The sequence below is a fragment of the Ovis aries genome, chromosome 6 (assembly GCF_016772045.2).
Source record: "Ovis aries strain OAR_USU_Benz2616 breed Rambouillet chromosome 6, ARS-UI_Ramb_v3.0, whole genome shotgun sequence".
NCBI classification, from domain to species: domain Eukaryota; kingdom Metazoa; phylum Chordata; class Mammalia; order Artiodactyla; family Bovidae; genus Ovis; species Ovis aries.
Window position 1 is genome coordinate 73,632,024 of NC_056059.1, and position 13,871 is coordinate 73,645,894.

Below are 13,871 nucleotides of genomic sequence, written 5' to 3' on the forward strand. Positions count from 1 at the left end.
CATAGGAACCTGGAATGTTAGGTCCATGAATCAAGGTAAATTGAAAGTGGTCAAACAGGAGATGGCAAGAGTGAACATCGACATTTTAGGAATCAGTGAACTAAAATGGATTGGAATGGGTGAATTTAGCTTAGATGATCATTATATCTACTACAGTGGGCAAGAATCCCTTAGAAGAAATGGAGTGGCCATCATAGTCAGCAAAATAGTCCAAAATGCAGTACTTGCCTGCAGTTTCAAAAACAACAGAATGATCTCTGTTTGTTTCCAAGGCAAACCAATCAATATCACAGTAATCCAAGTCTATGCCCTGACCAGTAATGCTGAAGAAGCTGAAGTTGAACAGTTCTATGAAGACCTACAAGACCTTCTAGAACTAACCCCTCAAAAATGTCCTTTTCATTATAGGGGACTGGAATGCAAAAGTAGGAAGTCAAGAGATACCTGGAGTAACAGGCAAATTTGGCCCTGGAGCACAAAACGAAGCAGGGCAAAAGCTAACAGAGTTTTGCCAAGAGAATGCACTGGTCATAGTAAACACCATCTTCCAACAGCACAAGAGAAGACTCTACACGTGGACATCACCAGATGGTCAATGAAAGATGAACTGAAATCAGATTGATTATATTCTTTGCAGCCAAAGATGGAGAAGCTCTATAAAGTCAGCAAAAATATGACTGGGAGCTGACTGTGGCTTAGATCATGAACTCATTATTGCCAAATTCAGACTTAAATGGAAGAAAGTAAGGAAAACCACCAGACCATTCAGGTATGATCTAAATCAAATCCTGTACAATTATACAGTGGAAGTGAGAAATAGATTCAAGGGATTAAATCTGATAGAATGCCTATGGATGGAGGTTCATGACATTGTACAGGAAGCAGTGATCAAGACCATCCCCAAGAAAAAGAAATGCAAAAAGGCAAAATGGTTGTCTGCAGAGGCTTTACAAATAGCTGCAAAAAGAAGAGACATGAAAGGCAAAGGAGAAAAGGAAAGATATACCCATTTGAATGCAGAGTTCCAAAGAATAGCAAGGAGAGATAAGAAAGCCTTCCTCAGTGATCAGTGCAAAGAAATAGAGGAAAACAGTAGAATGGGAAAGACTAGAAATCTTTTCAAGAAAATTAGAGATACCAAAGGAACATTTCACGCAAAGATGGGTACAATAAAGGACAAAAATGGTATGGACCTAACAGAAGCAGATATTAAGAAGAGGTGGCAAGAATACTCAGAAGAACTATACAAAAAAGATCTTCATGACCCAGATAACCACGGTGATATGATCACTCACCTGGAGCCAGACATACTGGAGTCCAAAGTCAGGAGGGTCTTAGGAAGCATTACTATGAACAAAGCTAGTGGAGGTGATGGAATTCCAGTTGAGCTGTTTCCAATCCTGAAAGATGATGCTGTGAAAGTGCTTTACACAATATGCCAGCAAATTTGGAAAACTCAGCAGTGGCCACAGGACTGGAAAAGGTCAGTTTTCATTCCAATCCCTAAGAAAGGCAATGCCAAAGAATGTTAACCTAAATTACAGTTGTACTCATCTCACATGCTAGCAAAGTAATGTTCAAAATTCTGTAAGACAGGCTTCAACAGTATGTGAAATGTGAACTTCCAAATGTTCAAGATGGATTTAGAAAAGGCAGAGGAACCAGAGATCAAATTGCCAACATCCGTTGGATCACTGAATAAACAAGTGAGTTCCAGAAAAGCATCTACTTCTGATTTATTGACTATGCCAAAGCCTTTGAGTATGTGGATCACAACAAAGGTGTGGAACATTCTTAAAGAGATGGGAATACCAGACTACCTGACCTGCCTCCTGAGAAATCTGTATGTAGGTTAAGAAGCAATAGTTAGAACTGGACATGGAAGAATGGACTGGTTCCAAATTGGGAAAGGAGTATGTCAAGACAATAGAAATACTATCACCTTGCTTATTTAACTTATATGCAGAGCACATCATGCCAAATTCTGGGGTGGATGAAGCAAAAGCTGGAATTAAGATTGCTGGGAGAAATATCAATAACCTCAGATATGCAGATGACACAACCCTTATGGCAGAAAGTGGAAGAACTAAAGAGCCATTTGATGAAAGTGAAAGAGGAGAGTGAAAAAGTTGGCTTAAAATTCAACATTCAGAAAACTAAGATCATGGCATCAGGTCCCATCACTTCATAGCAAATAGATGGAGAAACAATGGAAACAGTGAGAAACTTTATTTTTTGGGGCTCCAAAATCATAGCAGAAGGTGATTGCAGCCATAAAATCAAAAGACACTTGCCCCTTGGAAGAAAAGCTATGGCCAACCTAGACAGCATATTAAAACACAGAGACATTACTTTGCCAGAAAAGGTCCAACTAGTCTAAGCTATGGTTTTTCCAGTAGTCATGTATGGATATGAGAATTGGACTATAAAGAAAGCTGAGCGCTGAAGAATTAATGCTTTTGAACTGTGGTGTTGGAGAAGACTCTTGAGAGTCCCTTGGACTGCAGGGAGATCCAACCATTGAATCCTAAAGGAAATCAGTCCTGAATATTCATTGCAAGGGGACTGATGTTGAAGCTGAAGCTCCAATACTTTGGCCACCTGATGTGAAGAACTGACCCTGACTTTGGGAAAGACTGAAGGCAGGAGGAGAAGGGGACAAAAGAGGATGAGATGATTGGATGGCATCACTGACTCGATGGACATGAATTTGAGTAAGCTCTGGGAGTTGGTGATGGATAAGGAAGCCTGGCGTGCTGCATTCCATGGCGTTGCAAAGAGAGGGGCACGACTGAGCGACTGAACTGAGATAATGACTATGATTTCCATCAAATTTTTTATGTTTTATTTATCTGCCTTTAGTAATATTGTTTTTATGGTTTTATTTTTTCCCCTGCATTGGATATTAAAAAATAATTATTTTATGATATAAAAGTATCTCTTCAGCTGTTCTGTTATTGATGATTCTTCAGCTTCTGCTGGCTACTCTTGGCAGTGTATTCGTGTATTTTCTTACATGCTTTATAATTTTGTCAGTTCATTTTTTTCTAAAGCAATCCCATTTATTAATAGATATATTAAAACCATAATAAAATATTAGGAAAGCAAATGTACCTATGTATTTTTAAGAATGTACTTTAATAAAGTAGGGTTTATTCTGTGAATATGCAAATGGCTTGACATGAAGAAATTAATGGTCATAATTTACATTAATGTAATAAAGGGAAAGACTATACCATTTAATCTCACATATACCGAATTATTGAAATAACCTCAAATGACAAAATTCAAATCAATGCATGAAGTTTAATATCTATCAAACAAAATTCTTCAAAATGTTAGCTCACTTTTGATGAAGCTACCTATTGGTATTTCATCTTTGAGTTATGTAAGTGACTCCATTGATAATTTAGTGGTTATCTCTGGTGTAGTCTAATATATTCACTCATTCTGGACATGTTTTTATGTTAGACTTTTAGCACAGTGTCTCCATGGAAGCAGTAGAAGAATTTGAATTTCACACATTGATAGATATAGGCTAGGGAATCTTATTTCTTGAGATTAAACTTTTCCCTTTCAAGCCTCAGAATAGATAGCTCATATTCATGTCATGTCCTTAGTAGGTGGAGCTTTGCCAATGGAATTTTCCTGACTTCCCACATTATTCAGAGATTGTAATTTCAGTTTCCTATAGGAGTACTAATCCTCAAAGGATTCCTCAAATGGAATCCTCATCAAGGATTCCATTACACTCATCTGATTTCAATATCCTGTTACCACTGTGTATTCCCTTTTCATTTGTGGTACCTGCAGAATTACACTCCTTGCTTTGCATCTTTACTATTTATTTATATTAAAAACTATTTTCTTTTGAATAGTTTTCTGTGTTTTGGAAGTAGTAGAAGTTATTCGTTTCTTATGTCAGTTCAGCCTGCCGTTTTGACTAAAAGGTCCACTTTAACCTTTCTAAACTTCAGTTTATCTGCAACATTGGAATAAAGATAACAGCTGCATTGTAGGGTTGTTGTGGGGAGTAAATGAGATAATGAATATAAAACTTTTATTTACTGGACACATAGTAATTGCTCAGTGTACACTATTAGCATGTGACTCAGCTACTGCACTTCCTGCCAAATTTCAGATACTCAATACTTTATCACTTTAATCTATAATTATGATTATTTGTATATATCCTCATCTCAGATCCATTCATGATTGGGAACCATATCAAGAATTGAAATAGTATCAGAACTATTCAAATATTTCTACAATTTGCTAGTCACAGACATATATACACACTGATATATATAATTTGACCAGGACAGTGTTCTTCGTTGAGAGCAGTTTTGCCTCTAAAGGGACATTAGCAATGTCTGAAAACATTTTTGAGGGGTGAGGTGCTACTGGAATTTTTGTGGGTAGAAGACAGAGATGCTGCTAAGCATCTTGCACAGCCTCTCACAGCAGACTTACCTGGCTCACAATTTCAGTGGTGCTGAGGTTGAGAAACCCTGAATTAGTTTATTCAAACCGTTTCATGTTTCAAATTCAGTTTATCTTAAAACCGGTTGTCTCAAAAAAGTATCGTGAATGATGCTGTTCACTGAATTGGTAACAATGTTGATTTTTAAATTGGTGACCAAGGTTATCAATCTGATTCAAAGGAAACTTTTCATATAACCCAGGATTTCTTTGGCAGTGTAGGGTGAAGAGAAGTTACCACATTCACATATTTATGTGGCAAAGAACAATAGTAATAAACAAGACAACATCAATAAACTCAACAGCAACAACTCACAGTCAGACACCTACATGCATAAACACATAGTCACACAAACAAAAGCCAGTGGGGCGTGATAACACTTTTAAAGAGAATGTGAAATTAGCTAGGGATGTTTTTAGAATTCTGGAGTACATAGCATGTAACATTTATACTGCTAAAGTTTCTGAATTTGTTCTGAATATAAAATTGAGTTCCTTTGGGAATATAGCCCTCATCCTAGTCTCTTCATGGCTTTTTAAGAAAATATTTTTCATTGTATTTTAACTTCCTGTTTTTCTGTTTGTTTCCTTTTCTAGGCATCTTAGGTGGCAAATATCTTGCCTTATGTATTTTTGTCTCTATAGCATCAAGCATGGGACTTGATGTACAGAAGATAATAAAGGTCCAAATTAATGAATGAATAGGTGAATGACCAACACCTATAAAATAATTTATCAATATTCCTACTCACACTTAAGACTATATACCCTGGCTAAGTGAGGTACTGGAGAATGCAGTGAGTAGAAGGGAAGAGAAAATGGAAGGAGAAATGGAAGCCCAGCCTCAAAAAGAATGCAGGGCTGGAAAACGATGTCAGCAACCAAGATACTTTATATGCTGCTGCTGCGGCTAAGTCGCTTCAGTCGTGTCCGACTCTGTGCGACCCCATAGACAGCAGCCCACCAGGCTCCCCCATCCCTGGGATTCTCCAGGCAAGAACACTGGAGTGGGTTGCCATTTCCTTCTCCAGATACTTTATATACAGCAATCCAAAACGACGTTTCAACAAAGACTGAAGTAATTCCTATTGTCTTGGAACCAGACAAACATCACTAGTCTCTGCAAATATCAATGGCATGCCCAAAAAGTCAAGAACACATTTTGCTTGTATGTGTGCAGTTGGTGTTTTGGGTTTATGACTGTTAGCCAACCAGCTGGGCTTTTCTCAGGCAGACTTCAGCACAGCATCTGGCATTTTATTCTTTCCATAGATTAGCCAAATTCAAATAATAGTACCAAATCTCTAGTGAACAAATCCTCTATTGCCACTACTCATATGTTCAATTTAGGAAAAGCTGTAACATCAACCCAGATCTAGAGAAGTATATATCCTAAGTGAACATTTTATGTTTGAATAATTTTCAATATTTTCCAATGAATGATTTCTTAATATTAAAATCTTGATATTTTGTGCTCTCTTGAATAGCAACCATCTAATCTATTCTCTCTTAAGATGCTTCTACATTTTCATCTGGAAATCTTTTCCTCATTTTATACATGAGAAAACTGAGTATTTGAAAGACAAAGAAACTTGTCTAAGAACTTCACCACTATCAGTGATGGGGCAGAAATTCAAAGCCAGGTCTTTTTGGCTCAGTGTCTTGCCTTCATGTCTTGGTCTCCTCATGACCAATGTATAGCAAATTTCCACTCCTTAGACAAATTTCTCCATAGGAGGCCTTCCCATTTTCTATTTTCAGTTGTTCACCATAAAACATATTTGAACATAAAAGTTTCGGTTTTAAGGTAGAATTATTCATAAATTTCTTCATGCTATACGACCTTCTGCTAGACTGTGAACAATGTGAAAGAAAAATGGTATTTTTCTTAAGAATCAATTTTATTTCTTTCATGAATGTATTGGACAGATACAAATATACATCATTTAATAATCAGCCTAGAGCTTTCCTTAAAAAATGTTGTTTTCAATTTCAGGTAAAATGTAGATATAGTCTTATGAAAGATTCAAACAACACAGAAAAAGCAAAGCCCTCCTCAGACTTTAGTCCCACCTCCAGGTGTAGCCACCTGAACTAGTTATTATCTAGATTCCTCAGCAACCAATTCACCTTACCTTCTTATATTTGCGACACTGCAGCTGGGGCTGTTCATTGCCAACAGTATGCTTCTTGGGAGGTTTTATCAATAGGGGGTAGGAGGAGGCAGAAAAGACTTTTCAGTTTTTTTCCTATACCATTCAGTATTAGTCCCACAGTGGCAATTTGCCCCTTCAGTCTCCATGTTCATTTGACAATTCTGAGACCAGCCTCAGGGACTCCCCAGAAGCACAGCTGAGGCAGATGGGTCTCCCCACAAATGGCCGAGCATCCATCTCCAGGCTCTGCCTTTATGTGCCTGGATCCTTATAATCTGGTTGCTTTGCTTTGCTTTGTTTGTTTGTTTCCCCAGACTGATGATGGTAGCTCTTCCCTGCAGTTGTCTCTCTGATTTCCTTTAGTGTTTCCTCTGTATTCTCTTACCCTTTTAACTTGCATGTTAAATAACTTCTCTGTTTGCAATATAGTAAATTGGTTTTCTATTTTGCTGACTAGTTTTCTGTTTTTCTCTGAAAGTTATATCATCACAATCATATATACCCCTACAGATGTTTTTCTTATCCTCAATTTGATATTTTATAATTTTGACCAGTGATTACATCTGTTTAAAGAGAATGTGATAGGTGATAATATAGGAAAAGAGTAGCGAGTACAAACCCAACTGTGTAGGATAGGGCAATACTGCCACTGACTAGTGCAGACTTTGAGAAAATGAAAAGCTGAAGTGAGTTTCCGGCTCATAGCCTGGCTTCTGCTTCCTTGAGATTTATTATAGGTACTCCTGGGAGGGTAAGCGGATGGACAAGACCATGAGTTAATCTTCAGAGATGTCAGGCTCACCGCAGCGGTCTATCAGCATGGTTGTACTGAGCCAGGTACGGGTCGTTTAGCAGGAATATGGTCAGGGGTCAAGGATGGTGGGCTGCTCTGTGTCTTCTATTTCTGTGTTCACTTTAGCCAGCTTCCAGTTCTCAGAAGTTTGTAAAATCAGAACTTCTTTGAGGTGTAATGAGTGTTCTCGCCACATGGCCCATTCAGGACATCTTGGTAATGACAGCACAGTACTCAGCAGGTTTAACTTTGGAGTACATTTCTCAAGCTGTGTGGGTGGCCCTCTGTACAGTGGTATGCCGCTGTCTTCCTGGGTTCTTCATTCACCATTATCCTGGGATTCTCTTTGCCTCCAGATTGGAAATAACTTTCTTTCATAATCTTGGAGATATCTTCCCACTATCTTCTAGTTTCCAGTGTTTGCTAGGAGAAATTTGAAGGCATTCTGATTTCTTTTTCATATAAACTATTTTTCTCCTCTCAGAAAGCTCATAGAATCTTCTCTTTCACCTCATCTTCTGAAATTGTGTGATGATGTGCCTCAGTGTGAGTCTGTACGTGTGGTAGGCCCTTTATGTCTGGAGACTCATGTCCCTGAGTTCTGAGAAATGTTCTTGAACTGTTCAGCCAATGATTGCCCCCTTCACTTTTGCTGTTTTCCAATTTCCTTTTTTGGAACTCTTATTATACCTGTTCCCTAACTTCTTAAAATTTTCTTCCTCTTTTTGAAAAAGTAGTTCTGTAAGATCTTCTCTGCTTCTGAGTCATTATTCCTTTCCCATCTCTGTCTTTGACTGTTTCTAAAGAGAGAATTGGAAGTATTTTCTGTTTACTTATTTATTTTTGGTGCCTGAGCAGTTTGCTATCTGCAAACTGAGGTGTTTTTGCATTTGAACAGTCTCACTCCTTTTTACCCTAGGGTATGCCTCCCTTGGGCTTCCCATGTGGCTCAGTGGTAAAGAACCCATCTGCCAGTATAGAGACACAGGAAACTTTGGTTTGAATCCTGAGTCACAAAGACCCCCTGGAGGAGGAAATGACAACCCACTCCAGTATTCTTGCCTGGAGAATCCCCATGGACAAAGAGTGTGGCAGGCTATGTAGCCCATGGGATCGCAAAGAGCTGGACTGAGTGACTGCGCACGCACGCAGGTGGTTCCCTTGCCAATTCGGGTCTCACAAATACCCAGTTGAGTGTTCATGTATTTGATTCCATTTTAGTCCGTGTGACAAAAACTACATCCACTATTATTTTCAAGACCTGCCTCTCCCTCTAGATTAGCAGCTACTGCACTTAATGTCAGGCTTTTGTGGTACCAGAATCTTAAGGTTCATTGTCTTCAGACTTTCAGTGTTCTTTTTCAGACTTTTAAAAAGCCACTATGATTCCTGATTATTTGCATATGAGTTTTCTTCTTTCTTTTCTAGAGGCTTATTAAGTCTCTGTTGAACTCATACGGGTTTGCATTTCTGATTCTCCACTGAGAATTATGCTCAAAGTCAGCCATCTTTGCTGGACATACATAGGTGTTTTGGAGGCAGGTGAAATAATACATGTCTTCGAATGTATTCTTTGCTCCCTGTTCTGCTCCTCTTTCTATATTCCTGATACTCTTTTTTTAAACTGCCACCTACCTATTGTTTTAGGTCTATTACTCAGATTTCACTCTTGATTTCTCTCTAGCTTCTTCATTGCACATAAAATAATCACCACAGTCTGCTTGTTGTGATCTGTTCTTACAAATTGGTTGAATTTTAATTTTTTCTTGTTTATATCACTACAAGGTGTAAATACTTCTTGACTACTACAATAGCCTAGTCGTGTGACTCTGCTACATGACTTGTATTCACTCTCAGCAAATTTGTCAGAGTTATTCATCTAAATGTAACTCTGACCTCGGCCTCTGCTCTCAACCTTTTAGTGACTTTCCTTTGCTTACAAAGTGAAATGGAAGCTCCTCAACACAGGCATTTGGGGCCTTCCATGAACTCAATCCTATCTACGCCTTTCAGTTTGCTCGAGTTACTGTTAACAAAATAAGATAGACAGTGGCTTAAACAACAAACAGGTATTTCTTACAGTTTTGGAAGCTGGGGATTCTAAGGTCAGGGTGCAGATTGTGTTCCTATAAAAGCCCTCTTCCTGGCTTGCAGATGGCTCCTTCCTGCTGTAGTCTTAGATGGAGGAGGGAGGAAGCTCTGACATCACTTCTTCTTCCTACAGGGACAGTGATCCCATCATGAGGGTTTCACCTTTGTGACCTTATGTAAACCTAATTACCTTCAAAAGGTTTCACCTCCTAATAGCTTCATATAAAGGGTTAGGGCTTCAATATATGAATTTTGGGGTGATATATTTAGTTTATAACACTGCCTCTTCAGCTTCACATCCCCCAACTTCATGGCTTATCATGCTTTATAACTTGCACTTAGGAAATTTGAAACTGTGTTTATCTCAGCGTGCCTCACGTTGTTTACCACTTTACATTTGTTCATGTTCTACAGCTGCCTTGAATGCCTGTCCTACTTCCCTTCACATGGATATTATGATTTCTAGGAAACCTGTGCTTAACCTTCAAACTGGATCAATTTCCCTTTCTCTGTACTCCCTTAGTACACAGAGTCTCCCTTGGTATTAGTTCAGCAAATACCTGTTATAGCCCCACTATGTGTATATGGTTTTCTTTTCCTCTAAATATGAAGCACCCCAAGTACAGAGATTATATCATTTATATTTTTATGCCCAGTGAGCATAGCGCCTGGTTCATGGCAGGCCCTCAAGAAATATTTGTTATTAGACTAGGTAAATATATAACTTTACTTGTGTTGTTAATCTGTGTTAACTACCCCAAACATCCTGAACATTTTGCTGGTATCTGTGCCTGCATTTTATTTTAATTTTCTGTGTTGAAATGCTTAACATAAACATAAATTTGAAACAGTTTTGACATCAGCACTCTTTTTATAGTCTCAATCTTACATTTATAGCATGCATGAGTTTATATGCTGAGACTAATGGGTCCCATTTATGACATTAAAAAATTGTGCTTAAGCTTTATCGGTAGGGCATTGCCTCAGTGGATTCTCAAACACTGATCAGTGACTGGGTGAGAGTAGATTCAGATGTGGGAAGTCCAGAGTATTGTGTTAAAGGGCAGTTGCTGAGATCAAGGCTAAATTTTGTAGCTTCTGGAGTGCTTATGTCATCCATATCCTGTGATGCTAGTTTTGAAGAAGTAAAACATCAGACATTCTAATCATTATTTCTTAGAGAAGATCTCTGAAGAGATGACAGCAAATTAGAGGCCATCTTCTGGCAAGAGTGAAAAGGAAGTGAATCATTTTATAAAGGAAGTAATATGTGGAAAATATTTTTTCATCTGTGACATGCTACACAATTGTTTACTCTTGAAATCACTGTGATTGTTATTTAGGCCAGTGTGAAAGTTAATTGCCTTTCTCAGCTCAGCCAGATTGTTAGGCCTCTCACATTGTCCCATGACTCAAGATGAGCAAATTCTCTTTGCCATTTATAATGGACTCTAGTAGCTATTATTTCTAGAGAATAGGTTGCTTTTTCTCTTTTTGTTTTAAGCATACTCTATCTTTGGCCAGGAGCGTAACTGAGGCCTGGACAAACTTGATGCTTCATTCTCCTCGTCAGAATAATTTATTTAAGGGGATCCAAGCAGAACCAATCTTAATCCTTCTTTAGGATGTATGTATGGATGTTGGAGAGAGACATTTTTCTTTTCTATTAGTTTTTAAGTTGGGGCATTATAGACATTTGGTGGGCTTTTTGAGTTGTCACTGGTTAACTTTCTGCATTGATGAAGTCCATGGGTAATTTTGTAATAAGATTTAGAATGAGAAAATCAAAGTTGGGAGATGGGGCAGGTGAAAGAGAGAGAGCACTAGTAATATAATTTGCATTACTTGATCCAGTTATGTCTGAATCTAGCAACTTCTGAACTTACCAGTTACATGATTAATTCATCACTTTTTTTTTGTTGTTGTTGTTAAACTGTTTTTAGTTGTTTCCTTTTTCCTTCTTGCATCTGAAAGTGTTCTGACAAAGATATCGCTAGGGTGTTTTGACCACCATTCTCCTCGCCTCATTCTTTTCCCTGGGCCCTATTCTACTTCCTAATTGCATGATGTTTGCTAGTTAAGCATAGGGATGATGAATCCAACTACTTGAACTTGAATCTTAGCTCTTCTAATGATTAGCTATATAATCTTAGGCAAGTTATTTAATCTCTCTGAACTTGTTTTTGTGTCAGTAAAATGAGATAATTAGTCGTGCCCACTTTTTGTGTTAATGCATGTAAAGCATCTGCAAAAGGACCTGTGACATGTTAGTGGTTTAGTAGATATTAGTTATTTTAATATTGTTTTCTAAAAAAGAAAAAATTCAAAATGTTTATGTTCATCATTATTGCCTGATGTGCAATTGTTAGATTTTGAAGGCTAAAGACCTGGTCTTCTTAGCTCGCATAGCTCGCACAGATTATGATACCTAGTGTAATCTCTTATTTATGGTGACATTTCTCTGATTTACCTGTTCCCTCACCAGTTGCCGATATGAAGACTTGTGATTCACAGTCTCCTTCCTGAGGGCTGCATGCCTTGATCTGTTTCCTGGTGCACATAGCTTTTCTCTTGACCTCATTACTTTGTACTTTACTGAAGGCTCTTGTTTTCTTGTCCATTTCCCCTTCTTTGACTATATTTTTTATTCTACTTCTTATCATGCTATTTAAACCCATTACTTCCTCACCAAATCTTTATTGAGAAGGGCTCTTCCTAGGTTTACTCGAATCTTGTGAGCAGGTTTAGGGCAGCATTCAATAAATATTTATGGTTAAGAAATTACAGAACACATCCCAAGCAGTAATGTTCTAAACTCATAGTGAAAGAAAGTTAGCTACACACTGATCGTTATGATCTAATACAGGCTTGGCAGATCTGTGCTTTTCAAACTTGATTATTTGCTGCCTGATGTTTTCCTCAAGCCTTAACTTTCTTTTGTGGTAAATGATTTTAATATTAAAGTAAACTGATATATTTTTAACTCCAAATAAAAATTTGCATGGTTTGAGGAAATTAAAACACATTCTAAAGAAATGTTTTCATTTCCATGGGTGTTAGGCCTGTGGACACGAATTCTCTAGAGTGTAGTTGGTGGGACATAAGTTATTGTTCTTTTTTTGTTAAGGATACCTCTGTGGAAACCTTTGAGAAGATGATCATACTGCATATTTCCTTGGCCAGTGTGGTTGATGTTCAACAGGAGTCAGTACTTAATAATAGCTTCCAGTTTAGAATGCACTTATATGCCCAAGACTCTGCTACACACTGGAGATCCAACCAGTCAATCCTAAGGGAAATCAATCCTAAATATCCACTGGAAGGACTGACACTGAAGCTGAAACTCCAAATACTTTGGCCACCTGATGCGAAGAATCGACTCATTGGAAAAGATCCTGATGCTGGGAAAGATTGAAAACAGAAGGAGGATGGGATGACAGAGGATGAGATGGTTGGATGGTGTCATCGACTCAATGGACATGAGTTTGAGTAAACTCTGGGAGTTGGTGATAGACAGGGAAGCCTGGTGTGCTGCAGTCCATGGGGTCACAAAGAGTCAGATATGACTAAGCGACTGAACTGAACTGACTGCTACACACAATACGCATGATTTGGTATTCACAGCAAGTCTGTTTTACAGAAGAGGAAACTGAAGTTTAAAAACCTAAATAAATTGCAAATAGAACTACCTTATGACCCAGCAATCCCACTTCTGGGCATACACACCGAGGAAACCAGAATTGAAAGAGACACATGTACCCCAATGTTCATCGCAGCACTGTTTATAATAGCCAGGACATGGAAACAACCTAGATGTCCATCAGCAGATGAATGGATAAGAAAGCTGTGGTACATATACACAATGGAGTATTACTCAGCCGTTAAAAGAATTCATTTGAATCAGTTCTGTTGAGATGGATGAAACTGGAGCCGATTATACAGAGTGAAGTAAGCCAGAAAGAAAAACACCAATACAGTATACTAACACATATATATGGAATTTAGGAAGATGGCAATGACGACCCTGTATGCAAGACAGGGAAAGAGACACAGATGTGTATAACGGACTTTTGGACTCAGAGGGAGAGGGAGAGGGTGGGATGATTTGGGAGAATGACATTCTAACATGTATACTATCATGTGAATTGAATCGCCAGTCTATGTCTGACGCAGGATGCAGCATGCTTGGGGCTGGTGCATGGGATGACCCAGAAAGATGTTATGGGGAGGGAGGTGGAGGGGGTTCATGTTTGGGAATGCATGTAAGAATTAAAGATTTTAAAATTTAAAAAAAATAAAAAATAAAAAAAATAAAGGCATATAAATCCAAAAAAAAAAAAAAAAAGAAT